The sequence below is a fragment of the Podarcis erhardii genome, assembly GCF_964252035.2.
Source record: "Podarcis erhardii genome assembly, chromosome: 8".
In the NCBI taxonomy this organism is placed as follows: Eukaryota; Metazoa; Chordata; class Lepidosauria; order Squamata; family Lacertidae; genus Podarcis; species Podarcis erhardii.
Genome location: NC_138499.1, coordinates 48,820,007 through 48,847,965, shown reverse-complemented (window position 1 = coordinate 48,847,965; position 27,959 = coordinate 48,820,007). Strand labels below are relative to the sequence as shown.

At 43.2% G+C, this 27,959-nt stretch overlaps 1 protein-coding gene and 1 long non-coding RNA gene across 2 annotated transcripts in view; one reads left to right on the top strand and one right to left on the bottom strand.

Moving 5' to 3' along the window:
* Positions 1 to 13,702: 13,702 nt before the first annotated feature.
* LOC309348559 lies at positions 13,703 to 19,613 on the bottom strand. The gene is made up of 2 exons (XR_014159480.1): positions 19,571 to 19,613; positions 13,703 to 14,383 (listed from the first exon to the last, which is right to left on the bottom strand). It is a non-coding gene; the product is annotated as an uncharacterized lncRNA (long non-coding RNA).
* Positions 19,614 to 20,029: 416 nt separating this feature from the next.
* The window catches only part of EPB41L3 (erythrocyte membrane protein band 4.1 like 3), a 131,948-nt gene continuing 124,018 nt past the window's right edge, over positions 20,030 to 27,959 (top strand). Inside the window, exon 1 of the mRNA XM_081873816.1 lies at positions 20,030 to 20,309. The gene's annotated coding sequence lies outside the window, so the exon portion shown is untranslated. The remainder of the gene's footprint in view (positions 20,310 to 27,959) is intronic.

The following is a 27,959-nucleotide window of genomic DNA, read 5'->3' as shown; positions in this document are numbered from 1 at the left end:
AAGGGAAGATCAATACTGCCTTGCTGTCTCTTGTTCTTTTTGCTCACAATGGCATTAGATTACCTCTCAAAGAAGAAGGGCTCTCCAGACATAGGATGGCTGCAAAATCAACATTTCATCTCTCACGGATTGATTCCAGGAATTCAGGCACCAGCCTAGAATTCTCCACTCTTCCTCCTTCCAAACTATCCCCATCTCCCCCTCCTCACTTTCATTTGAATACTACTGTACTCACTAATTTCCTTCCACCCTGCAGTTTGCACCACTGCTTCACTTTAAGTGCTCCTAATGAGGAGCTCCTGCTAAAATGACAAGAAAGCAGGGCTGGTGATGCCTAGCAGCTGGCTTCTTGGCAACTCCTCCAAGCAAGGGTCACAGGCAAACATCCCATCTGGCCAATGGATCACATTGCCGCACATTCCCTGTTCAAGTCAGTCCACCTCTTCTGCACAACTGACATCAATGAACGGGAAGAGATCACAACCGGAGGGAGTTGGCTTTGTCATTAAAACAGAGCTGGGGAACCATTGGTTCTTCAGATGTTATTGAACTCCAGCTCCTATCAACCCCGGCCAACACAGCCAATGGTGGGGGATTATAAATAGTTCAGCAGCCTCTGGAGCAGCAAAGATTCCCCATTCATGTATTAAAAACAGTGGTATTATTGCATCTGCAAATGAAATAAGATACCTGGTAATTATCTCACCCAGAACCTGAATTCATTAGCTTAGATTTCCCCTTCCAATAGTAATTTTACTGTCTATTCAAAAATAATATTCTGTACATCTCCTAACAACTAGAATGAAGCAGAAGGTACAGTGTACCTTGTGCTGACAGCAGAATGCGCATCCGTATACATAAGGAAAGTGGCATTTGGGTTTTAGAGCATGGCTGAGCTGAAACGTGGGGGCATCTTCTTGAAAAGTACATTCTCCCTTTCTCCTGCAAAAGGGAGCCCTTGTTTCAGTTATCTCTGAGGGGGGGGGGCTCACAAGCAGAGGTAAAAGTGTTCACCTCCTTTTTTTAGAAGCAAATGCTACTATAAAGGAGGCCCCCGCAGTGTGATCCTCCCCCCCATCTTTTGAAAGCAGATTGCTTCCTCTAATGTAGCAACAATTACTTAAAAACACACCATGTGGAACACGTGGTGCTTGCCTGGCGTGATCCTTGCCTTCTTCTGGCAAAGCACTTAACGGGAGAAAGTGAGGATGCTGTGATGCTTCAGTGTGCTGGAAATATAGTGATACCTCGGGTTACATATGCTTCAGGTTACAGACTCCGCTAACCCAGAAATAGTGCTTCAGGTTTAAGAACTTTGCTTCAGGATGAGAACAGAAATTGTGCTCCGGCGGCGCAGCGGCAGCAGGAGGCCCCATTAGCTAAAGTGGTGCTTCAGGTTAAGAACAGTTCCAGGTTAAGTACGGACCTCCAGAACGAATTAAGTACTTAACCCGAGGTACCACTGTAGTCTGCACCACTATGAAATCCCCACCCACTCCATGGGTACTGTGTTTTGTCAAGCAGGGAGGGGGGAGGCAACACAAAGTAGGGATTCCCCCCCTTTAGGGGAACACTGCATGTCCCTTAAAATGATACCTGCTTGCTGTGAAAAACAATCCCAATGAAAATTCATTGTGACCCCAGATTAGAGGCTAATAGCGCAAAATACCCACAACATCTGACGCAGGAACGTCTGTGTGCTTCATGTTCAGCATTCAACTGTTGTCAGTGTAATAGAAAGTTTGTAAATCAGGGTGAGATAAGGCAGCATTGTCAGTGCACTACATTTTCATCAAGGCACTTTGACAGGAAAATCATAGAACTGAAGCCCTGATTCAGTCAAAAGAATTATGGCTTAATTCTAGCCTCTGTTGTTTATCGACAATTCCATACATATCTAAAGAGAAGTGGATTGCAGTTTGGAATGTCAGGACTGAGCTCAATTTTCTTACAAGGAAATTCTCTTGATTTTAATATAATATGTGCAACGAACAACTGGATCCTGTGTACATTTACTCAGAAGCAAGTAGGCTCAGTCATAAAGGAAGGGTGCACTGAATTGTTTAATGTGCAGTAATGGACTATTCATTGACTGGCCAGGATGAGATGAGATATTAAAAATCAGAACAGTTGTAGGCTCAAGGAGATCACATACAAGCTATGCATGATTATTTAGAAGTAAAATATATCAAGTTGAATTGTATTAACTCCAAAGTATATAGGATTCTATAGCATCAGAAACAAAGGCAGTCCTAAAATTGTACCCTCTAATTCTCCAGACTTTTCATATATATCATATACACTGGGCCATATTAACTATAGAAGAGTTGCATTAATGTGTGCTTGGAAAGCTCTATTTTTTTACAAATATCCATTTAAGTTACTTACTGTTGATGCCTTTAAAACAAATATACACATTCAGATGAGGATAAGCAATTCTCCTGAATGTTCAAACCACATCACATACATTAACTCAATAAAAAAGGTAAAGGTGTAAAGGACCCCTGGACAGTTAAGTCCACTCAAAGGCGACTATGGTGCTCATCTTGCTTTCAGGCCAAGGGAGCCAGCATTTGTCCACAGACAGCTTTCCAGGTCATGTGGCCAGCATGACTAAACCACTTCTGGTGCAACGGAACACCATGATGGAAACGCCATTTACCTTCGCACCACAGCGGTACCTATTTATCTACTTGCCTTGGCATGCTTTCGAACTGCTAGCTTGGCAGGAGCTGGGACAGAGCAACGGGAGCTCACCCTTTCATAGGGATGCGAACCGCCGCCCTTCTAATCGGCAAGCCCAAGAGGCTCCGTGGTTTAGACCACAGCACCACCCACACTCCATAATCCTTACAGCAACCCAATAAGGAATGCCAGTATTATTACATTTCTGCTACGGATGGTGGCTGTAATAAAAACATTAAGAAGACCTGTGCTGGATCAGGCCAAAGCATCTAATCCAGTATCCTGTTCTCTCAGTGGCCAACCAGATGTCTATGGAAAGCCCATAAGCAGACCTGCCCACCAAATAACTCCTTTGCTGTTACCGGAAGGGGGCTCAGAAATCCCATGGAAATGTATAAATCTCAGCCCCATGAAGATATTTGGGACCCACCCATCCTGGTGCAGTTTGCATGCTTGTTTTCTACAGTGAAGGGTTCCTTTTAATGCTGCAGAGTCTATGACTTGAGTGGGGCTGCTTTTATATTTTAAAAAATGTAAAAAGAAAGAAAAGCAAGTGAAATTCTTTCTGTGCATAGCTGTCAACGTTTCCCTTTTTTTAAGGGAAATTCCCTTATTCCGAACAGGATTCCTCCAAGAAAAGGGTAAAGTTGACAGCTATGTTTCTGTGGCTGCTTATGCCATGAAATGATAGCTCATATAGCCAAAGCCTTGCTGCATGCGAACGACAACCCTATGATCACATTGAAAATATGAAAGGAATTTGTTTTAAGTCAGCCCTGTGGTCAGCCTTGCAAATTGGATCGGATTTTGTCCCTCTTATGGCCACCAGGGCAACTGTTTGGAATGGGGAACTGCAGGCAGTCCCAGCTGAACAGCTCGCATGACAGAACAGCCCACCCTCCTCCTGCTACTAGAGATTTAATCGGGTGCCATCTGCAGGTCTAAAGGCCTGCTGACTCAGTGTAGGCAGCATAGTGCTGTAGGAAACTACCTTATTCCCTCTCTGCATACTGTCTGAGCACCTGGCATAATACTTCTTTTCTCCTCCTGAAGATGCCACAGGTTGAAATTGGGGTCTTCTGAATGCAACAAATGTTTTCTTCCGCTGAGCCATGAGGTAGACTACTGACTAATCATTCTAGCTATCATTTTAAGAGAATATTATTTAATATTTATCTGCTGAATGTGTAACCTGAACAAAAACAGCTCGTGCGATTATCCCTCTATCTGGGTGCCTCCCATGTCCTCAGTGGATGCCAGAAGTACCACCTGTCTCCCCTGGCGAAGCTGCCAAATGATTCCTTTGCGGCACATCAAGGGCACATTAAAATCATCTTCCACACTGAAAATGGAATATTTCAGTCACATAAGAAATACTGCACCAGATAGATATTCGTATTCTGCATTCTTTGTAGGAGCTTTGTTCAAGTCAGCATGCCTGGAAAATTTTCAAGAGCTGACTTAAAATTGGCATCTTTTCCACTAGCAAAAATCAGGGCAAACCTGGCTGTAGGGTTTTGGTTTGGTTTGTCTCGGAATAAGTTAAGCTTACATGAAGTCTAAAAACTGATATTGCTTTAAAATATGCACTTATCGTCGGAATAGTTGCCTCAAGAGCAGCAGGCAAATTGTGATTTTAATTGTTTTCCTTTTAATTTAATTGGGTATAAATGCATGGAATCCATTTCTCAGCTAAAATTTTTGATGATGGCAGAAAATACTGGTCAAAAAATTATTATTATTTATCTACTAGACTTTGATTCCCCCACTCCCAGCTCATTCATTTATTGTACCTTAAGGCTCTTGCTAAATATTTGAGATGGAATTCTGTTCTGAATTTAAATTTGCATGCCTTGGAGTATAATGGACTGACATGTGTTCCCTGATGAAGTTTTACATCATGAATTTGAATATAATTTCCCCAGAATGCACTGAGCTATAACGGTTGCCCCCTATTCCCCCAAATGGGGACTTGCGCACATTATGACTATGAAATATGATTATTATTGCTTATATATCTATAGCTGGCATTCATTTCTAGCAGAAGCAATTTTGCAATGAGAGATGAATGGAAATGGGTTCTAGAGAGGAAACATAACCAAGGTCCTGATGACTGTATATTTATTAATATTTTCCATTTATTTTTCTGGATGCCATCCCATGAACATCTAAAAATATTGCTTATACTAAATTTGACCATGTTTTAGAATATGTTACAGTACAGCTAACAATCAGCCTTTCTAATTTTTGTTTGAATTTCATAGAAACCCTTTAAACTTTTGGAAACAGTTTGTTGCATAGGGAAGCCACGACTGTTAAAATGGTATAAATGTGCATTAGAGTATGGTGTGGATGTGACCCCAGTCTCTTGCTCCATCACATAGAATCATAGAATTGTAGAGTTGGATGGGACCACAAGGGTCATCTAGTCCAACCCTCTGCAATATAGCCATATTTGGCAACACCTGCACTGGAATCTGCACATTTAACAGAGGAAGCACAGGAAGATGCTGTTTCCCTTGCATTGCTTGGCATTTCAGAAAGTTCCATTTTGGTAGGGTTTGTATTCTGAGAGGTGGGATATAGATAATATAAATTAAAATAAAATAAAAGTCATTAATACCTGTGATGGGATGATGAGCTACTTGTGCGTAAAAGTTCAGTCCCTCAGATCTTGGGCATGTTTCTCAAGACTCTGTCTACAGCGGAGCCCCTTAAGCATGACTCCCTTAATCGCTGGCAGAATCCGACAGTGGGCGTCTGCGGAATCTACTCCAACATAAAAGTTCCTTGACGGAAACGCGTCTTCGGGATTCTCGGCGCGACAGTTTCCGGCGAGGAGTGGGTGTGCCTACAGGAGGTCCTGAGACCTCACCACTGTTTTCGCTAGAAGTCTCCCTGAGCCATCCCTCCGACTCTCTTTCTTTGGGAGCTCTCTCTCTCCCCCTGCTGGTGCCTTCCTCCGCTGCTGAGTCTCTCCTAGCTTCCGAGAGCCCCTCCACCGCCTGCCTTTCCGATGGCAGTTCCCTGACAATACCATTCATTTAAGGTTTTCTGGTAGTAGCAAAAGGTCGCAAGAAGGGGCAGGAAAAGTCCTCGTGTGCATATGGAAGTCAGATCTGTTTGGATCTCAGCCCATGTCATTTCCATAAAATGTCACTGCATCTCATTAAACGGAAGGCCTCCCCCCACCCTCATCAAAACATAAGAAACAAATAGATGCCCTAATCCAGCTAAGGAGATCTGAGCAAGTAGACTTACATGCAGCCCTAGGAACCATGAACATAAATGTACAACTGTCTGTGGATATAATTTATTTCCACTGCACTGCATTCAATGGGGTGGGCCTTAGATGTACACCCCTTCCACATGCTGGCATAAATACCTTTTCTTTAGCATGACTAGAGCTGGACTAGGGCAATCAATTTTAATTAGAAAATATTTCCAGATGAGAGTGAACACTGATATTTTTTCTCATTAGTACAGTTTACCCTCACGTAAAATATAGATCGAGCACAAAAATATATAATGGTGCCCTGTACTCTTGAAATAGATTTGAATTATGATTAAAAATAAATAAACTAATCAATAACTCTTTAGCTCAGGTCTGTATCTTCCAAAATATATTAGAAGTGGTGTTGTTGTTTTTACTTGACTTCCTCCATAATGGACTCAAAAGAGATATGGATTAAATTTTGTCTTTTTTTTTTTTTTAAAAAAAGGACCAACATTTTAATCTGACAGCACTGTGCCTGCATCTAGCTGAAGGCTTCTCTGGTCTTTGTAGCCAGGCCAGTTTCTCCATCCTTGAACTTGGTTGTTTCATATATCAGGTGCATGGCTGAAAGATGCCCCCGATTCACCCAGCTGTACAGATGTGCATCTATGTACAGGCTTATCCCTTCCATGAGGAAGCTCTTGGCTCAAGTGGCAAGACAGGAAGGACTGTGACCCTTTGCTTGCCCTCTGTTGCTGTTAGCCAGATACAGGGCCTTCTTCTACCAACAGTCCTGGCCCAGCAGCCCATATACCTGCCAGACCCAGTCCAAGAAAGATAGCCTATGTTAGGGTATGCTTGCCTGCTGTTACTTAAGAAGAGCCTGCTGGATTCAATGGCCAGTGGTCCATACATTCCAGCATCCAAAGTGGCTGAAACAACCCAGTCAGATTATCCTGTTCTCATAGCGGGCAACCAGGTGTCTATGATAAACTGTTGAATAGCCACCGGCAGCTGCTATATAGCAGTGCCATCACCATTTTGCTGCATTGGCAAAAGCTGCTTGAAGTGTCTGGCTCTGTGTCAAAGTGATCGGCAGTGTTCCTATAAGGATCTCCAAAGCCATCTCTCTCTGTCAGCCGCATCCCATGCCTTCCTTGGAGTGAGGCACTATGGGGTGAGGTGGCCCCCACAAAGGGCTCAAACCACTGCTTTGCCATGGTAGCAAAACCTGGTTATTCCCAGATGGAGGGACTGAGGATGAATGCTTGTGTCACTCCTCAGAGCAAGGCATTTGGGCAGGGAGCAGGACTGCTGCGCCATCAGGGCTGAGGAGGAGGAGGAGGAGGAGGAGGAGGAGGAGGAGGAGGGTTAACAGTAAGAAGGGGTTCCCCCACAAACACACACAGTATCATGGGGCGAGGTCAGGAGGAGCTGGAGCTGGGGGGGGGGGGTGTTTGCTGGTCTGTCTTAGGTGGTAGGATGTATTGGATCTCATTTGTTGGACTGCAAAACGTAAAGGACACAACACCCAAAGAAACTGATGCTTCTAAGCAATACTAAGAAACAAGAAAAATTAGGACAACCTTCATCAACTAGGTGCCTTTCAGATATTTTGAATTACAATTCTCATGAACCCCAGCCAATGCACCTGAGCTGGGAGTTGTAATAGAATTCATATGGAGGGCACCAGGTTGGAGATAAGGCTTTTAGGAACAAAAAAATTAAAATGGGTGGATGTTAGAATTCTGCCTAAAGGATATGCTTTAGGCTCTATACAAACTTGAAAGTAAGAGGCCGTGGTGTTCTAGAATAAAACTGCTGTTCTTAAAAGGACATCTGGGATTATAATTTGGGATGAATTATGATGCAATGCTGCAAACGGCACAAATAAAAATCATGAGTTCTGTCTGTAGCACTCATTCATATGCATATCAGACCCGCAAATCTCCTTGGTTCCATGTGTCTTTTAAAAAAAAATATTTGTAAAGTTATTCGTGTGATTAGGAATTTTCAGGACATTATAATATAGAACACTAATGTACTAAATTGCTGAGATTACAATGTTAGGCAAAGATACTACTAGGTGATATAGTTCATGTCAAAATTAGACATCAGTCCATTATAGCCAGGGAGATAATTCTGCCTTATATGGTGCTATTGGTGCTGTAATTAGGAACTGGTAAATGTGGCTATTAATTCTTTCAACCCAAATAAGAGTAGACATAGATTCTTTTCCTATGCACTCATTAAATGATGTACATCTTTATTAAATAATGATGGCTATTATTTTTAGCACATAGTTTGAATAGTTGTTTGCCTGTTCTGTATTTTTTTTATTATAAAAATGTCACTATGAATTATTCTGTCTGTATTCCTTTCTGAGTGTTAAGAGTAATCTCATCAAAGAGAGAAGGATAATGAAATGTCTTTCTCCTACTTCTGTAGCCTTTGGATTCCAGAATGCTTTTCTCCTTTCCTAGGAACAGCCACAATCTAAGTTAACAGTGTGAGCAGCTGAGCTATATAAATGCTTTCAGATATAGAAAGATATCAGATATGTCAAGTAATAGAAACGTTTTGAAACAGCAAGAATCTTGCAAAGGCCCAGCATTGTGCTCAAGCATCATTTCAAACATGTGAAGTACAATCAGAACAATGTGTATGGTTTTTAGTTTAATTTACTTTATCAGCACACACATTTTTCATGGTTGTGCATTCCAAAAGCTAAAAAATATAACTCACACCTACCATTTGCATACTGTCCACCATTCTTCAAAGGGTGGTGCTGTGGGTTAAACCACTGTGCCGCTTGGGCTTGCTGATCGAAAGGTCGGCAGTTTGAATCCCTGTGACTGGGTGAGCTCCCATTGCTCAGTCCCAGCTCCTGGCAACCTAGCAGTTCGAAAGCACATCAAAGTACAAGTAGATAAATAGATACCGCTTCAGCAGAAAGGTAAACAGCGTTTCTGTGTGCTGTTCTGGTTTCGCCAGAAGCGGCTAAGTCATGCTGACCCCATGATCCGGAAAAACTGTCTGCGGAAGCGGACAAATGCCGGCTCCCTCGGCCTGTAAAGTGAGATGAGCGCCGCAACCCTGGAGTCATTCACAACTGGACTTAATTGTCAGAGGTCCCTTTACCTTTACCTTTACCACCATTCCTCAGATGAAAATAGGGACATTCTATTCTACGTCAGTATCACTGCTTAAACATTTTGTGCTGATCCAAAAGTTATTAGTGGAAACACACAAAACCTTAATATTTTAAGGACAGAAATGTTTGAATTTAAGTCTTGTATGTAGGGAAGCCTGAGAGGGGGGAAAACTCAAATCAATAAATACAATTAAATCTCTTTCTGTGTGTACACATATACAACATTAACAGTAAATACAACATTATAAAAAATAACATTATTGAAAAATAAATAAATACCACATGGGTGGAAAGTCTTCATTACAAACTGCCATGTAACCGAACAAGCAATTGCTCTTCAGTGCTGCTGCTTCCACTTTCAACTGGAGCTTTTAAACAGCAAAACTTCCCACATAACTTCCCCGCTATGAGTGAAGGCCATAACATGAGCACAGCCAATCCCTATTTCAACTTAAGTTTTTTGAGAAGTTTGCTCTTTTCTTGCCATTAAGCCTCTGTATGGGGCAGATAAGATTTTGCTTTGGGGATCAGATGTTGCATTTGGAACTCTTAAATACATTGATTTTTGCTGCCATCACTGCACACAGACTATTTCTTATTCCCATGTGCTCTGCGTATGCTCAGGTTGAAGCTTGTCCTTCTGGTGACTTTCCTAAAGAGCTTTGAACCTCACTTAATGTTCTTTTTGAACATGCTGAAAATGCCTTCAGAAAAAGCATTGCTGTGTGGGATGAGAAAGACGTATTCGGCCATTTGAGAGAAAGCTAAACTATAGTTGCCCAGTAGCTAGATCCTGTAGCTTTGAAACCTGATGCCAAGAAACCTACTTGAAATGCACATAATGTTGCACAACGAGCTTCATAATTTACAAAATCCACATTCTGGGGCAGGCAGCATGGAAGGGGTTTCTTTTTGGGCAGAAGGTGTCACAATGGAAACATACCCTCCAAAATTTCTCTGATGAAAATAGGGACGTCCCATTCCATAATGATAATTTTACATTTTATACCCTACACATCTTACTTGGTCACCCCAGTCACTCTGGGCAGCTTCCAACATATAGAAAAACATAATAAAACATTAAACATTTAAAAAGACTTCCCAATACAGGATTGCCTTCAGATGGCTCAGGGGTCAGATAACTCCATACCCTCCAACATTTCACCAATGAAAATAGAGACATCCTAAGGAAAAGTGAAACATTCTGGGATCAAATCAGAAACCTGAATGGCTTCTCTAAATCAGGGACATCCCTGGAAAATAGGGACACTTGGAGGGTCTGTAGAAAAGCAGCAGAATCTGATTCTGAAAGCGGCAATGAAAGGGAACTCCTGAACAACATAAGATTTGGAAATGGTAGTGGGCAGCACTTTGCCCCACCCCTAAGTCAGCTCCATCCCTTTCCACCTCCCACCCCACTCCCAGGCTGGTCTCCAGAGTTTTTAGCAGAGACAAACCCCAGATGAGATCTTGCTCAGTGAGGGGTGGGTGTGGAGAGGAGGAGTGGCCAGGAACAGAGTAGAGACAGGGAGGACACATTGCAAGTATCTCACTCAAATAATTAACACTGATCCACTCTGGGAACCAGCAACCTGTGCCAGGTTTTGTCAACACACCTGGAAGATGATGCATGGAGAACAGAACATGGATGGCCTCTTTGAGACATTTACTTCTCCATGGATGAAAGCCTAAATGAATAAATGTTCAGCTTCTATGTAAGTGGAAACTCAAAGAATTAAACTCAGGAGGAGATCTTTGTCCATTCAGTTAACTTGAGAGTAATGTCCATGGTTTGAAATAGTTTATGATTAGATTTGGAAAGAACATTAAATTATGTTTGAATAGCTATCATAGCAGTCTGACCTGGATACAGAGCAAAATACTAATCGAACCATATAGTCCCTGGTTCTCCTCAAAGTTTCCTGCGGGGCAGTTGGCACTCATCACCTGAACCTTCCCCCTGCTTTAATCTGGTAAAATGAATGGTTTTAGGTCTTGGGGCCAAAACGATCTCAACCTTTTCTAAAACCTGATATGGGCAAGAAGCCCAACTCACTGCATGGAATGGTGAATCATTTTTTGTAACCATAAATGATGCTTCAGGATGAACTAAGACAAGCTTAAGGTGTCTTATGTCAGTGGCGGACCTTGGGTCTCCAATTTCAGCAGCATCCTTTGTGACACCAAATTTTGGGACCCTTCCCCCACCTCTTGTGCTTCGTTCTAAATACAGTGGTACCTCGGGTTAAGAACGTAATTCGTTATGGAGGTCCGTTCTTAACCTGAAACTGTTCTTAAGCTGAGGTACCACTTTAGCTAATGGGGCCTCCCACTGCCGTTGTGCTGCTGCCGCACAATTTCTGTTCTCATCCTGAAGCAAAGTTCTTAACCCGAGGTACTGTTTCTGGGTTAGCAGAGTCTGTAACCTGAAGCGTCTGTAACCCGAGGTACCACTGTAATAGTTGTGGTGTCCCCTTCAGTGCCCCTGAGGCTCTGCACCCAGTGTGACCAAACTGGTTGTGCCTCCCTCAATCCGCCTCTGCAGTCATCAGTTATCAGACCATGGGAAATGTGTTGGTTGATAGCCATAGAAGTTGGACTCTGTTAAGGGGCATGTATGTAATCAACTAACTCTGAAAATGGATGGTGCTGGCAAAGAGGAGCTATGCCATAATGGCCAGAAGGGCCACTGCGGTAGACTTTGAAGCTGAATATGTAAAAGTCATATATAGGGATTTCAATCTTTACTCCCCAACCCCACAACTTAAAGTGTGTTAAATATTCCTAGGGAAAACAGCATAGTTTAAGTCATTAAATGCCTAGCCAAAGCAACAAAAATGGCAATTACTTAGTTGCATTTTATGTTACATTGCATTTTATTGTTGCATTGTATTGTGATGCAATATTAAAACAAGACACATATTTCACATTGCTACAGTGTAATAAAACTATAGTAGGAGTAACCCTTAGCTTTTACAAAACCACCTACACCAAGCAAAATCTTAAATTTAGCAGAAGTACCATGTAGTCAAGCTATCAGTGCTGCCGTGAATTTAATGTTGCATTTCCTGACTTGGGTGTAATTTAATCCTTGGGGGAAAGAGTGAGCCTGTACCGTGCTATTTAATTCCTTAACCAGAGGAAGTGAATGCAGCTGCACTTATTTGCATAGTGGGGGGATGAGCTCTTTTTTAGTAGGGGGTGGGGAGTGACATCTGTTGAAGTGGAGCCCTGCTAAGATTGGGTAATGGGTCAAGAGGGAGAAGCTCTTCTCATAGCACTGCCACCATGGATGGCATGGATGTGAAAACACAAAAGGGGGCTTTTTCTCCCACAGCATCCTATCTCTGAAACTCCCTCCTGGGGCAGATCAGGTCCTTCCCTGACAATATTCAGGCAGAATTTAAATATATTTTATTTGCCTTGAGTAAGAAGAAGACAGAAAAAATCAGGCACCATAGATTTCAAATAATCATTTTAATTAATATATATTGGATATGGTTTGATAGGATTTTATGTTATTAGGTCAATGTTTCCTGGAAGGTGGTGGCTTGTAAAAAAAAACCAACAACTTCTGAGTAATCTGGTTCTAATGTCCTTGAAGCTGTGGGGCATGGGTCTGTTTTGTCTACAAGTATCACTTCAGAGAAGCTAAGAAGATGCTGCCTCCCTTGTACAAAAGCTAAGCGTCCTGCAAGCACAAGGGCAGAGGAGACTTTGTGTCCCGAGCCCCATGTAACCCAGCCTTCTTTGAATTTGCTAAGGGGAGATTAGGGATGCTTGAGATCAACACCCTAAAACATGGATGCCAACGTTCTTCAAAACTTAATCAACAGAATGCATTGTGTGACTGAAGTGGGGAGATGTTAGAGAAAGAAAACTAGTTCTTCTTCCAGGGGGGCTTTACTGAAGCAATTCATATTAAAGAACTGAACAATTAGTGGAATATGTGCTCCATCAGCTTATCCTCACGAGCTTAATCAGAAGGGAAATAATTCTATGCAATCTGCAGTTGCCTGTGTGGGACTGGAGGAATTCTGAGCTGTTCATGAGAGCAGTTGTAATCAAAGTCCGCTTCAGTGCTTTGCCTTGATTTTGCTTTTATTCTGGGACCTGCAACGTTTCTGCCTTCTGGTGCCACAGGTGTCACCTCCTGTTTCCCATTCATCCTTTCTCAGTGCGGGTAAATAAACAGATTGTTATAATGGCTCTGTAAGGATCCACTGCTCTATGAAAGACTGCATTGAACTTCACAAGACGTCACATTAGAATGCCATCCAGCAAGAAAAGAAATACTTTTGTTTCTTCCATCGCATATCTGGATATCTCTGGGGCCTTTTCTAACCAATACATTGCTCCCAGATTACCTTACTTCAAAAGTAGGTAAAATGCATTTGGGGCTTTGAAGCTTTGCATGTTAGATGTGGCTTCCTGGTTTATGAATGAGGTAACCCCAAACTATCTATGTCCTCCAGGGTGTTATTTGAGATTATCCATAGATAGATGGAGAAGAAATTTACACCTTCTGTAACAATATGCAAACTTTCAAAATTCACACTTCTCCGAATTTTGCTATGTAGTTTTCCAATAAAATATTGTGCATATTAGGGTAAAGTGTGCATAAAGGTGATCAATAAGAGAAAACAGAATCGTAAATACATTTTATTAGGGGATATGGCTTGCAAAAATTCCTATATCCGGCAATATTACATACAAAGACATGCATTATTGGTAGGTAGCCCCAGGACATTTTGCCACTAGAAGCAATATAGAAAATGCCACTCTGCCCATCAGGGCATGCAGGATATACAGAGGAGGTGGACAAACACAGGAGGTAGTAAGCAGCACACTTCTCAGAAGCTGCCTCCCCCCCCCCCCCCGCTGCCTGGAGCCTGAGGCCATTGCCTTACCTCACCTCATGAGTGAGCCAGCCGTGATAATAGGAGAAATTTGAACTAAAATGCTAATATATCTTCAGGAGGACTGGTGCAGAAATGTGGAGAACCAAACCTAAGACTGGGAAAATTAGAATCTGAGACAAAACAAAATCAACACAATTATCCATCCTGAGCTAGATGTAACAAAACCTTTAAATCCAGAGGAACAAAAATCCTGATGAGTCTGTGAACTCTTTCATGCCCTGCCCAACCTGGCAATTCACAAAAAAGAATAACTAGACATACTTCCCCCTTAGTTGCTTTATTCTCAGACAGATGGCGTGCATTATTATGGGGAAAAGTTGATAGTGCTCACTGGTCCTTTTTTCTAACTGTCATTGTACTGCAACTCCATGTGGACGTCCTGAGAATAAAACTGCAGAGGAAATCCTATAGGGGAGGGAAGCATTTGTTGTCTTGAATTCCAAGCACTCCTAATCAGCACAAGTAGGAAGGCATATTATCCAGACAATTGCATGTGTTCCTCTGATTTGGAAGAGGGGAAGCAGCACGCCCACATTTTCATCCAAACAAGACACCTAAATTGAGGTTTGGAGTTCAAGAAGAATTCAGAGTTCTCCTAATTAGTGCTTGCAGTTTTGTATATAGAGATCTTCCTTAAACTTTAAGAATCATGGTTTAAGAAAGGGATGGCCAAGCTGCCACCCTCCAGTTCTTGTTGGACTCAGCCCTGGTCATCAGCCCCAGCCGGTATGGCCCAATGGTCAGGGATCAAAGAAACTATAGACCAGCAGCACCTAGAGAGTCACAGTTTTCCATCCCTGATTCACAATACACACATGCAGCATTTATATAGCTAGCTCAGTGTTTCTCATACATGGGTCTCCAGCCGTTGTTTGACTACAACTCCCATCATCCCTAGCTAGCAGGACCAATGGTCAGGGATGATGGGAGTTGTAGTCCAACAACAGCTGGGGATCCAAGTTTGAGAAACATAGGCATAGTCAATAACAGTCATCTTATCCTCTTTAACTGTAGAAAAAATGTAACATAAACAAACAAATAAAACAACTGATAGAAAACAGTCAGTTTAAATGTATACAAGTATAAATCTCTCCAGCCTGGAGAAGAAATTTAGCTGAAAGGGTGAAGCTTAAGGCTGTCAGAAGCTAAAGAAAAGCAAACATTTGAGATGATAGTGTTACGAAATTGTAGCATTGCTACTGTCACATTGCAGAATATTTCCCCCTCCATGTCACTGAAGCTAAATTATTTTGCCTTTCTTGCAGTGTCCTTGTAGGTTGCTCCAGGAAATCAAGCTGTCACAAGCATCTGGACCTCTTAGTACACAAATGGCAGCACATGTAATAATGGTAGCAAAAAGGCAGTGGCCTGTTCTGAGAATGGCCTCATAATCTTCAATACAGAAGGCAAGAGGGTAGACTGAGAAGATGAAAAAAGAAGAAGAGTTGCCATCAACAAATTTGCCTTCTCATGCCACAGATGCCACAGCCATTAAAATATACCTCAGGAAGCTGTTTGTTCTGCAGTAGCCAAATAACATTAGAAAGAAACCCAAGACAATCAATTGCATAGTATGACTCTCATGCTCTGCACTGAAATAACATGTGCATAAAACGATACATTTTATGAACACATTTTGTGAATTTTAGGAATGGCTGAAGGGAGCAGCGCAGAGAGAAGACACACCATGGTGCATCTGCAGCAGCACACCTGGACACCTTCATCTTCCCCGGCTGCAGATGTCTCTCCAGCATTGGTCTCTACAGCCACAGCAGGCGCTGTAACCTTCCAGCAGCTTGGCCTCACCCCCCAAGGCACACTCCTCCGTTGTCTCCTGAGACAGACAGATGCCAGCCAACCCAAATGATACACTTGGAGAAATCACACCATCTTAACCATAAAATTTGTCAGGCTGAGAATATTTATAAATGCTATTCACAAAAACATTAGCCGCCTCTTTATTTCTTAAAGCAGGTCCAGATTTCACATGTTTTAAATAAAAATTGGGTGTGATCACAGATTGTCATGTTGTATCATCTATTCTTCTAAGCAGATCTCGGGGAAAATAATGTGTTCACATGTGTAGGGATTAGTGCAGTGGTGAAAAGGACTTCCATCACTAAGGAAGGGATTCTGCAAATGAGATTCCACCAGCCATGATTCTGAGTACCTTGTGATAAATAACAGGAGGGGTTTTTTATTATTATTATCTGTAAAAAGTCTTGCATTAAAACATATATATACTGCATAATAGTTCTAGCTTTCTCAGCTTTAAAAGAGATGCACGACATCGTCTCACATTCATTATTATCGTTAAGTCAGGCCTATAGAACTTTTCGGTGCAGAATATACTTTGTCTCACTTAGCTATTTTGCAGCTGTATTATACCAGCAAATTGCCTGTACTTCACACCGTCACTCCATAAGCTGCTTGGTCTACCACATCTTCCTATCTCAAATATATAATTGTCCCTAGAGAACCATTTTTTACTCCTTCAGAAATCAAATACCACTGAGCAGAGAAGGAAAACATTCCATGGCATAAAAGCTGTTATTACTACATCAAATTCAAATCAGTGACATTTTCTTCCATGCTGTACAAGCGGGAAGAACCTAGAGGTTGACATTTTATTTTGAAACTCTAAGTAGGTATTTCTAAAGTGACTAATATTTACATAATATGACCCAGCCCCTGGGGCTCTTGCACTGATTCATCCATGAGCACGAATGGACACTACAAGTTGTCAACAGCACTCCTTGGCTCCCATCTCTTGTGTGGAGTTTTTCCTTCCTGCATACGATTGGACAATGACTCAGGGTGCCTTTAATTGAAGATTGGAGGAGGGAGAACTGATTTATGCAAAGCACTTGTTCCATCTCTTGAGTTACAGCTTTTTGTGAAGGATACCAGAGTATCGTGGTTATTCCTTCTCTGCTAGTTGTTGCACACTAGAATCAAGTTGGGGCATAGGGTATAGAGATTCTGTTTCAATGCACATGAGTGGACTAGACAATTCCCAGGTCACAGTCAGTCTTATAAGGCTGTGAATATTCTGAAGCACAAAGCACTTATTTTTCCAAATTAGAGCAACTCTGGGCACTGGCAAAGAGAAGGACTGAGGGGCCAGAAGGTGGCTTTGCACTGCTGAAAGTCTGTAAGGGTGGCAAAATGAATTTCCCTTCTCCTTTGCCTCCCTACTATGTCAGCTCAGCTGCTTTATGGTGCCTTATCTTTCTTGCTTATTAGCAATTGCAAAGTAGACTGTGCTTTCCTTTGTGGTCACTGTCTGCATGGATCAATCAATGGATACCATTAACCTACTCAGTGTTGTCTCTGCAAAGGAAGGAAAGACTGTGTGTTGCTGCAGGGTGATTAAGCTATTTCGCTCAGTAGGGATCCAGAATATACTCCTATGGAGAACATGGACATACCTAGAATAAAATAGAAGAGTATTGATATTGTAGGCAACAATCTACCTACCAGTTAAGCTAGTTTCTTTCTTTTTTTTAAGGAATTCAATAATTAATTTAACTAGTAGTTGATAAATGGGGGGGGGGGGAATCTCTTTTACTAAAATCAAACTTCACTGGAGAAAGGGAGGGAGGATTACTGGAAAACTTGTCTACAAGGTATTGACTTTCCAGTACCTGCTCCAGAAGACTGAAGTAGTGCCTGGATGTTCTGATTTCTCAATAGAATCTTTAAAAAAATAGAACCAAAGCAAGCCAACTACTGACCTAGCCTTTCCATTATAAATCTAGAATGCCATTACCAAGAAGAATTAAACAGCATTAAAGCGTGGGCAGAGAAAAATCAAATCCTTGCTGCTGTTATAGAGCATCCTATTTCTGTATTGAGACAGCTCCCTGAGAAAGCTGCAAGGCTCTCTTAGCAACACAGAACAAAGTACAAGTTGATTTCATTTACATAGACATAAACCTAAAATAATTCCCTGGTGGTACCCCATCAGTGCAACCCAAGTTGAACTGCCAGCTTTTTGTGTGTGGGAGATTCCCTTTTCTTCCTATACTGAGGTCACCCATTGACAGACAAGAAAGACAAAAGCTTTATTGTGTGTGACTGTTAATTTTGTTCACACATGGACTGCACTCACACACAGTGATCAAAGAAAGCCAAAAATGTGGGTATATAAAACATGATTGCAACATATGAAATGGCCACATGCCACATGTAGCCACCAAGTTTTAGACTAGTGAACAAGACACTGATCATAGCAAGGGAGTGCGACATTCTTGCTTGATCCCTGTATGGAAGTGCTGTCAAAACAGCAGCTGCAAGAGAAAGCAGGGCTATGCTAGCTGCCCCTTTCTACCTGTAGGTCAAGGAGTTGCAGGCAGAAGGGCCTGCTGACTACTGTGGTGGTAAAGGGAGAGTTGATAGCAGGCAAAAGGTAGACAGGCCCTGTGGAAGTTTGCGTTGTATGTTCTGAGTTCTCTGCCATGAATTAATGGATTGATCTTGGGGTTATAGTCTTGTGGGAAGTGAAACACAGGAGCAGTCAAGTACAACATCCCTAGAGTGTACATAAAAGGGTATGTCTGGACCAGCCAGTTGAAACTTTCTGTTTCTCCTGTCTGGGACAGAATTCCTCTACATGTGACAAGAGGTGGGCATGGCCTCACCTGTGCAGGTAACAAAAGCATAGGACTGGCCACTATTTCTCTCTCTCTGACTACTTTCATTGAAGAAGCAACATCTGCTTAGCCAAAGATGCTCTCTTGGCTTCCAGCCAAGAGCGGACAAAGGGACTGTCTTTTTATGGGATAGTTTCCAGGTGTATGTTACTTTCTAAGCTAAGACTGCCTTCTGGGATCTGATTGTGAACAGAATGTGAGTGAGTAAACTCTTTTTATACTTTTATGAAGACTGTGTCGTGTCCTATCTTTCATGAGGGAATAAAGGAAAAATACCAGGACAGTTATTATAGAGGCTTTAGCGAGCCTGAGCAAATGTATCCTCTGTGAGTTTAAAAGGGGGAATGTTACTCTGCTAAATTGTGGAACTTATTAACCCAAGCTGGAAAGGCTATAATCAAACAATATATCCTCTCCTGATCCCTGAACATTCCCACAAGTCTTAGCCTCTGTGTTCCCTCCCTGTTCAATGGGCCCTGCATTTACCAGAAGCCTAACTCCTTGGCCATATAATTTAATACAAAGGCAATGGCTTTGCTCACTTTCTTGACATGCACTCTGCATGAATGTGATCACTTGCTTCCTCTCTGTGGCACAGGCTGTGTGACTCTAGGAGGGGGCTGATAAGGTGTGTGGAAAAGGTATCCCTTGGCTGCAGTCATCTTGTAAGCACACAATTGTGGCCCTCCAGGTGTACTTCCGGTGGGCTATGCTGACTGGAGCCCAACAGCATCGGGGAAAGGAGCACATGTTTTCTATTTCTGCTTTACCCATTCAGGGATGGGAATCTGTGATGTCATTGGAAGATGAAAGAAAGGTTAGTAGAGACTCCGGACTATCCTAGCTGTCCCTTTCTACCTGTGTGGCAAGAAGGTGCAACCAGAAGGACCCCATCCGCGCCAGTCGGCATTGCCAATGGGCAGGGGCAAGGGCGTACCTAGGGGTTGGTCAGGTTGGTCCCCTCCAAGGGCGCAGGTCCAGGGGAGGGCTGCAAAAATAGTGCCCCTCCACTTTGGCCGCTCCTTGCCAAGGGAGCCTCATTATGCCTCTGGCTAGGGGTGGTGGGTGCTGCAATTCAGCAACCTCTGGAAGCCAGACGAGCAGAGTTCGCTCCGCAGCCTTCCTCCCAGCTCTATAAAAGTTCCATTTAGCTTTCGCTTCTTCCGTCCCACAGAGCCATCCATCATCGCGAGCAAATGGCCCGACAGGTCTGCTCCAGGGCTGGCTGCCCGTCAGAATCTCTCCTCTCCCTGCGGAAAGCAGCGGCGTCCAGACTGCGCACACCGGGGGGGGGGCAGGGGGAGGCGAGGCGGGGCGGGGCGGCCAGTGGGAATCCGACGGCGCACCAATGGGAAGGCGCTTTGGAGAGCAGGGGCGTGGCCGCGGCGCTCGGGTCGCTCTGTCCGGCAGGCTCCCCGGGCTGCGAGCGCCGCCGCTGCAGGTGGGGAAAGGAGCGTCAGGAGGAGAAGCCGCCCGGCTTGGCAGCTCGCTCGCTGGTTCTCCCGCCGTCCTGAAGGGTTTCCAGGCGCGCCCCGGAGCCCCGCCCCCCTGGTTCCTCGGAGCCTGGGCGAAAGCTGCCGCCGGCTGGCGCCCGCGCTCCTTTCCCCGGAGGAAGCGGCCAGCGGGGGCTGAGCTGGACTCTCGGCGGCCGCTGCTGCCGGCGGCGGGTCTCTCAGGTGAGGCGCCTGTCCCGCGCGGCCAAGTCGGAGGGCGGGCGGGCGGCGGCGGCCCCGAGCGGCTTGTGCTCGAGGCGTCGCCAGAGAGCGGCGTCCTGCCCTTGGCTTGAGGTCAGCGGGAAGGGCTGGGCGAGGGACAGATGCCGCGCTCGCCGCCCTGCTGCGTCTCCGTCCGGCGAGGAGGCGGTGAAGGGAGAGAGATAGGTATCAGGGGAGGAAAACGTGCCGCGGGGCGGGGGGGGGGGTCCTCTCCGGCAGCTCCGCGTGGGCTTCTGGGGAGCGTCTCTTCCCCTCAGCGCGTCTCTCCGGCCGCCCGTGCCGAGCTTAAGAAGTCCGTTAGCCTCTCGCTCGCGCTCTTCCCCCGCCCTTCCCAGGTCGGCGCCCGGCTCTGTGTGTGCGCGCGCGTGAGTGTGTGTGTGTGTGTGTGTGTGTGTAATCCTCTCGGAGTCCTGTCCCCACCCAGCCGCAGCCGCAGCCCCGCCGTCCTGGATGCTGCTGCTCCTTGCCCGCCCTGCCCAGCCCAGCCCAGCCCCGCCCCTCGCCTGCTTCCCGCGCCTTCTGCGCTCCCCTGGCTGGAATCAGACAAGCCGGGAGCGCAGAAGCAGCAGGAGGAACTTTGGCTCCGGGAGGGACTTGCTCTGCGCGCGTCTGTTTCTCGGAAGCCGGCGAGGAAGCTTCGCGCTTTGATTTTCGTAGTGCTTGTGGAGCACAGCTGAAAGGGTGAGGATCTCTTCACTTCGGTCACCTCTTTCCAAAGGGCTTTTTAACCGGCATGCTGAACTCTGGCAGATGTTGAGATTTGCTGTACTCGAGCAGGTGTTCACCTCCCTCTGCGCTCCGCGAGATGTGCGCGTGAACGGGAAGCAAGCGCTCTGAATATTTCCATCCCTCTTTTTATTTTTATTTTCAGTAAATTCGAATTTGTACTGTAGGTAGATCTGTAATATTCAGTACAAGGATCGATGGAAAGGAATGGTAGGAAATGAATGACTGCAAAACAATGCTCGTCAGAACTGCAACAAAATGTTGCAGTGCGTGGTGCTTCTGTCCAGGATTTCAGCCTCGATGCTCCACTCTCTTGTTTCCTCCCCTTCACCAGCAGCCTACCCGTATTCCCCTCAGTAGTCCTCATTCAGCCGTTTTGGGCTTCCTCTCCCAAAGCTATTTTCCTCTCTTCTGCAAGACTGCAAACCTTGGGGTTTCCCCAAACTGCTGATGCCTCTCCTTTGTGTGTGAATGGTGCTATGTTGGCTACATCCAGGTCAGCACTAGGACGGATGAGTTTGGTTTTAGCATATGTCTGTACAACTGATATGAGAGAATGTGAGGGATGCAGCCATGGATAAGCACTGGGGGAAGATCAAAGTCTATTAGTATGTATCACCATTTCCCGCTTTGTCCTCCTGGGAATACTAGAGAAAACCATTCAGGGAGTGTGGATTTTTCTGTCAAGGGAAGAGGGGAAGGGGAAAGCCAGATTGTACTGTGTGAATTCTCCGCAGTTCCACTGCTTAGGCTGTATTGTAATTCCAGTTACTGTATTTCATTAAGGGGGACAGGACTGAAGCAAGCTAAACTCCTAGATCTTCGGCAGAGTGCTGGGCTGGACTATGGATTGATTCTCTTCTGGAATGAGTTGACACACAAGATTCTTGCTGTCTCACCCACCAGGAGTTATAGTGCTCTAATGTATGGAGAGACTGTAGGCACTCTGTGGCGCCATCTGTGGGACAACAACAATCAGATGACAACAATTATTAGACACTCTAAGAAGGTTGGAGTCACAGCATTGATAGAAACATAAGCAGGAAGAAATGGCCTTAACAGATGTGTGTGTGCGTGCGTGCGTGCGTGCGTGCGTGAGAGATGATTTGCTTTACAAGAATAAACTGTTGGCTTTTAGGTGGTATGGACTTACTATTGACTATACTAATCCTATATGAAAGTATTCCCTTCTTTAGTGATTAATTTGTAGGTTAAATAATTAAGTTTTAATGCATAGACTGCCTCCTTCCAAATTGTGAAACAAGTTTCAGTATTTGTTTTGCCAAATGCATAATCTTCTTTTTTTGGTAATAATGAAGATATAGTTGTTAACCATAATCTCTCTCCCTCTCCCTCTTCAATCCACTGTTGTATCCCTTCTGTCTTCCATTTGTCACTTTGTTAAAAGTTATGGAGTATTGTTTGTAAAAGAAAAAAGAAAAAGTTACTAGGTAGCAGCAAAGTCTTTTACGTTTTCAACTGGTAAACACACACAAACATACACACACAAACTCTAAATTTTCATTTAATGGATTTACATTCATTACATTTTCCCCCCAAAATGTAAATATTTCAGTTCTAGTAAATATGTGATTCCTTCCATACAGCTTGATATTCCAGGGAAACGGTAAGGAAATGAAAATAAAGTTAGCTAGGTAGAAAAATGTATTTCATTTAACATTTGTTTCTTTCCTAGATTGCTTCCTCACCTCAGCTTAGCTACTACAAATAGGAATTAAAAGAATGACTGAATTGGAGAAACATTAACTAATAAACATAGCAGTCTTCAGCTACTTTAGCTGTGAGGGGTTGAAGAGTAAACTCTAAAGGGCCTGCCTTATCTGCAGCAGTAATTAGGATTCTTTTTTTAGTAAGCTCACTTTGGGGTTCTTCTTCTTAAAGTTGGACTGCTTCCAAGAGTGCCTGTTTATCTTTCTCTCTGTAGAACACAGTTGCTCCACACACTGCTTGTGCGACATTATAGGCTGTGGCTGCCCAAGCTAATTGCTGACTGTCAGAGAGTGTTGTTAGATGTATAGTACTAATAGCATATGGGCAGTTGCATTTCATTATGCTAAAGTATGCTAAAGACAAAGGGAGTGAGGGACTAGTCAGAGATCAGTCAACTGGGCCGGCTAATTGCAAGCCTAGAAAAGGTTGGACTAGGATTCTGCTGAAGGGTGTTGTTTCAGAAGGGAAATCTGCAGACTGGATAGTGTTATGGTGCATCAATGGCTAATAATGATCAGAGTACAAACTTTAAAAACTGTGTCAGCAGATTCAAGGTGCATTTTGCCTGTGTCAGGAAAGTTCTTGAGTCTTCAGTAATATTACACAAACAGCTGATTGCACTTGTGGATAATGCTGAACCTACTGCCTGCAATTATTTACTGACTTCAGTGAATGGGTCTGTGACATGTTTAGAACATAAACTCTGATGTATTTTGCAAGACCCATTTCCTTATCCACTTTTCTAAAGCAGTTAAAGAATTGGTGAGCCAAGAGAGATGCCCAACAAAATGTTATGGTGTGGAGTGTTCCTGTTAAGGTTTCCAGCCAACTGGTGCTGCCGTCTTCCAGGGCACTCATTCAATTCCACCTTCCCTCCTAGTTTTTTGTCCCCCTCCTCACGTCACAGCCAGCCAGGGTATTAAGCATGCTAAGAGTCTTGGAGCAGCACTTGTAAGAGTCATTGCACCCCTCCCCCGACAGACAGACACATTATTTCACAGGCCAAAGCAGATTTTGTGCCATATCTGAGCTTGCACTTGAACAGTACAATGTTTATTAATTACTAGAAAGCCCTTATTTCATGTTACTACTAGTATCTGTGCCTTATATTGATTGATCTATGGATATGTTTAGATGGAGAATGGTTCCTGAACCCCAACGCTTCTATTTTTAATTTCACTGTATCTACTTAAGTCTTTATGTATGTAATGGTTACCATCGCCCAAATACTCAGAATGTTTTATAAGAGGCTAAATATAGCTTCATTATTTGCTCTTGTAATGTAAGCAACACCACATATGTTGTTGATCCCTGTAAGTTGATCATATTAGTGTCTCTTTATAGATCGCAGCATAAATGCACTTCTAAAAGGGGGCGGGAGGAAGGAGATCAATGTTTTAACACTGACACATTTTTAGCTTAACATTATTGTGAGTGACAAAAACATTGAACATGATTGGGAATTGAATTTTGAACTCCTGTTTAGTCTGTAGAGTGGGTCAAAAGAGGTTAGAAATGCAGTTGTTTCAGAAATCAACTGAAATGCTTTGGCCTTATTCAGCAGCTGCCACTGCTGAATAATCCTGATCACACTGATGCACAGATAAGAGGTTTAACAGCATGAAATCAAGCAAAGAATAGAAAAATGGCAGTGACATTGATGATAATGAGGCAAAATCTGGGACTGACATTTTGAATTTTATGCCACATATACTATTCACTCATTTTTCTTTTTTTAAAAAACCCATCATAGTGACTAAAATTATTTCTAAATTTTGCTCAGAAGCTTCTTTAAACTAAACAAGACTTTCTTCTGAGTAACCATACAGGATTACACAAATAATGCTTATTTTTCTAATGATAACAAGCCTACTTAGAATTAGACGCAGTGCTGAATGCCTCCAACTTTGTTAGATTGTGGGTAAAATCTGTAAGGGAATAATATGTCAGTTTTCTTTTTTTGAAGTGTGTGTGTAAGAGAATAACAGTGCAATCCTATACATGCCTATTCAGCAGTAAGCCCCACTAAATTCAAGGGATCTTATTCCCTGTTAAGTGGGTACAGAATTGCAGCCTCGTTTGCCCAACTTCTTTTTGGAGGGGGCTTGTTAAATACTACATTATGTTTAGAAATTTTCCGTTCTAGAGGCAATTTAGATGCATAATCCAAACATGCAATAATTCTGTGGTGTCCTTTTGTGCGTATTGTTACAGTAAAAAATGTAAACAACAAGCCTCAATATTTGACTTTACTCTTGAGCCTGTAATACTATACCCTTTCTTGGGAGTAAGTCCCATAGACCTCAATAGGACTTTCTTTTGTGTAGGAGCATGACAATTGTGTTGTGAGTTGCTCACTAAAATCCTATTCAATATAGCTGCAGAATCAAGGTTTTATTGCTCTGTTTCCTTTTCCAGGTTTTCCAATGTGCATATTTGGTGCATATGATTCATTTATCCCTAAATCATTCTCACTTTTCTCATCCATACTTTGGATGGATAAAATATGAGTCATAATGTTCTAAAAAAAATCCAAAGCATTTTTCACACTTCTACCTTCACTATTTGTATTCTGCCTATTGATGAATAAGCTACCAAATATATAGTTCTGCCATGAAGAGGATAATGTGCTGCTTCTCTGACTATCAGATAAGTTGGGAAGTAATAGATCTTGGGCAGTTAGCACTGTAGGCCAATAACAGATATTTCAGCAAAAAAAGGAAAAAAGGAAAAAAAGGAAGGTGGGTTGATGAAGGGTTCTGTTACACATTATAAAAATAGCATATCCACTGTGCTCCAAAATATTCACAGCTGATGTGATGCCTGAAAAATTGTAATTTCAGTGTCGGCTGAAGAAGTAATTGCCCCTAAAATTGCTGCATGGAGCTGAACCAACATTTTCAGCTTCATAACTTTTGTTATACAGAGATGGAGATGGTACGAATTGACAGCATATAACAGATAGGAAGAAGGTGCCGCGTATGTGCTACTCCCCACACTTAGCCAAGGGACAAAGTAGATACAATGGCAGCCATTCTGTGTGGGACATTGAACAGTTCAAACCATGTGGAAGGTGCTTCATCATCAACCTGACATCACTTCCACCATCAGACTACAGCAGAAATGATTGAAGCTTGAAATTCTGGGAAAGTAACCCATTGGCAACTCACCCACTTGCTCCGTTTGCTACAGGAAATCCTATAAAAGGATGATATCAGAGCCACCGAGAAGTACAGCAGAACCAGCAGGGAAGACTCCCCCCTGTGCAGTGTCTGGCGCCTGTCACCCACCAAAGTCATTAAGCTGGTTTCAGCCTTGTGATAAGCCAGGCTGGAACAGATCTCAATCCAACCTGCAGCTGAGTTGCCACCACTCTCTCCTACACCTTATTCAAAAAATGGGAAGTTAAAGCCTAGCTGGTAACAAATAAGGATAGTAGAAGTGAAAGAGGGCTCACAAATCCTTCTTTTAGTATTGGAATTGGAACATAGTCCCCATCCAAGGAAACATACTCAGCTCTGGTACAGTATTCTTATTCAGCCAAGATTGGTAAGGATCCAAAGAAGAACTGTTTGGCTTCAGTTCTTCAGGCAGCTTGTCCACATCCTTAGGCTGAAGAAACAGGAAAACCAGACACCTGAGTCACAGCTGTAGATACTCTGCTTAATGTGGAATCTAATGCAAATGTGAGCATCTTGACTGGCAAGATGTTTTACAAACTAGTAACAGCAAGCTAATGGGAGTTTGATATGTAACACCATTTAGGTCAGCTCTGAATGGATGTCACTCTGTTGGGATGATATAATTTACTGGCTGTGTTGACACGAGCATCATCACTGCTACAGAGTAGGCTACAGAATGAGTTCTAACCCATCAAATTAGTCTTGAGATTTTCTCCACTGTTACTCCTGCTAGCTATCCTTTCATGTCATTGTCCCAAGAGAACAAAGAAGGCTGAACTTTTTACATTTAGAGGGTGATGAAAGCATTGTTCCAAGCACCCAGACCATTTCTCCATTCCATGATTATCCAGTCATATTCTCTCTGCCTTGGAGATCTTGAGGGATATGAGGGTGAGTCTACCACCACTGGCGGAGGAAGAGGAGTGCAGGGGGAGCGCACTGCCCCCAACAGCGTGATCCCGGTGGGGTGCCATCGTGGCTGCCCCCCCGCGCTGGGTGCCACACCCCCAGGACGCACACTACGCCCCTGCGGGCGGCGCACCACGCCCCCGGGATGCCCGCCAGCCCCACCTGCTCTCCACACCCCCCCCCCCCGGTGCCAGAGCATGAAGCTCCGCCACTGTCTACCACAGCACCCTGGACTGTAGTAGGTCTCCAGTGAATTTCTTGAAGGTCTTGGATCCAGGAACAGCATTGTTTGGGCCGACATTTTGCTTAATCTTGCTTAACCAAATACCTTCCACCACAATGCAGATGCAGCAAAGGTTAAAACACATAACCTTTTACTAGGTTACAGACCCTCAGGCATGTATGAGGATGGTTGTGTATGCCCCCAGGAAATTGCAAAGTTTTAGCAGGGTTGATTGATTTCATTCTTGTTTCTTCCAAAGCATTCCTAACTCCAGTTTATTTGTATTGCTCTAATAAAATGAATGTGCATATACAAAATGCATGAAGTATTCTGAACAGTACAATTTTATGTACTATTTTTTCTTTTGAGAAATATATGTATGGCTCCAGAAATTCTGGAAATGTTGAATATATCTTGCCGTGGACATTTTCTCAGTAAACTATTGATTTCAAATGCTTTGCAAAATATAATCACTTGATTTTATACTGGCTAGATAAAGCCTTTTGCTTGCTTGAAGAAAGGTAATATCAGGAAATAGATAGCAGTTCTGTTCTCCTATTGTAGCTGAAAAAACTATTTGGAGACATAAAGCCATCCTCATTGTAAGATAGAAGGCAAAAATTCCTGACACTGTAATGAAGATCAACAATTTACAACCTTCATTTCCCTTCCTTAAGAGAAAAAAGTTAATGCTACTGGCTAATAAATTACCGAATGTATCCCATGCCCTAAAATATAGATTTTTTTTCTTATATACAGCTTAATATATCACACACACACACACACACACACACACACACACACAAACCTATATGCTTAGGCAGCTGAGAAAGCATTGTT